Below are 1,454 nucleotides of genomic sequence, written 5' to 3'. Positions count from 1 at the left end.
AGAGGAGACACAGACACAGAGGAGAAGCCACATGAAGACAGAGGCAGAGACTGGAGTGATGCGGCCACAAGCCCAGGGACACCTGGAGCCACCAGGAGTTGGAAGAGGCAGGAAGGACCCTCCCCTGGAGCCTCTGGAGGGAGCGTGGCCCTGCCACACCTGGACCTCAGATTCCTGCCTCCAGAGCTGGCAGAGGACACATTCCTGTTGATTTCTGTGGCCGGGCAGTTAGTGGTGATTTGCTGGTGACAATTCCCACCCTTTCCACATGAACACCCCAGCGTTTACATGTACATTCAAGAACATCAGTATTTTAAAAATCAGTACTATGTAAATCAGAACTCGATATCAACAATATTGCACTTGTTTAACTAGAACAATTAGGAATCCCTTCAATGTGGTTTTATCCCTGTTTATAAATTATTTTTATGTGCCACAATTTTTTTTTTTTTAATTTTTTATTCTTGTCCCAGAAGCATAGCACCATAATCCAGACAGGCATAGCTCATTACTACGTTATTCGATACCACTGGTTTCTCACATGTTCAGAGAAATGTCAGATTAGTTTACAAGTTTACTTTGGATGGCCGACGTTAAATATACTATACATGTTAGGAAGACCTGAAACCATAGGCTCTGGGCTCTGTGTCAGGATTCCAAACCAATGAGATCAAACCAGTACAGCTAGAAAAACTTGGTTACCCGTTTATTATTTTATTTTCTAGAAATAATTACTTTTTAAATGTTAGAGTTTAAAATTTAAAAAAAAAAACAAAAAACAGTCTTCACATTTTGTCTGAAGATTCCACTTTGCTTTGCTGATGGTCTTCATAGGCTCATATGTTACCCGCGTGGAGCTTTCTTGTTATAAGGTCCCTCCATCACTCTAAAGCTAAGAAAATGGTCCCTTCACGGATCTGAAATCCCAGTCTATGTTTTGCTCGTTTTTTTTTTTTCCTTTAAACACACAATATTGAAAGTCAGATATCAAACGTTGCTGTTATTTTTTTCCTGCCATGATCTGACTCCTCTAAATTCTCACAACACGGTTTTTAATTTTTTTCCCATAAAGCATGACACACGCTCTGTTTGACTTGCTGCTGGGTACACTGCTTTTAAGTCACTGTGGGCTGACAAAGGTCGGCGAATGGTCCCCGGAGTCCCCGCACACCCTGCGCTTGCACACACCGCATCCCGTCTGCCCAGCGGGGTGCCATGGGCACCACCACATGGTGGCCCTGCGCCCGACTGCAGGGCCCTGACAGACGCGGCCTCGGGTCACAGGGGCACATGCGACACAGCACGGAGGCCTCCCCCATCTCCACACCGCTCCACGCCCTCGCGAGGACGCCCCCAACCCCGCGACCCACACCAAGCCAGCGGGGACCCCCATTCCCACGTCCCCCTCACCGCGCCGGAGGGAGCCCCCATCTCCACGTCCCCCTACCCGCGGG

The sequence above is a fragment of the Galeopterus variegatus genome, unplaced genomic scaffold (assembly GCF_000696425.1).
Source record: "Galeopterus variegatus unplaced genomic scaffold, G_variegatus-3.0.2 Scaffold21, whole genome shotgun sequence".
NCBI lineage: Eukaryota > Metazoa > Chordata > Mammalia > Dermoptera > Cynocephalidae > Galeopterus > Galeopterus variegatus.
The sequence above is the reverse complement of the archived record's forward strand: the minus strand, read 5'-3'. Positions refer to the sequence as shown.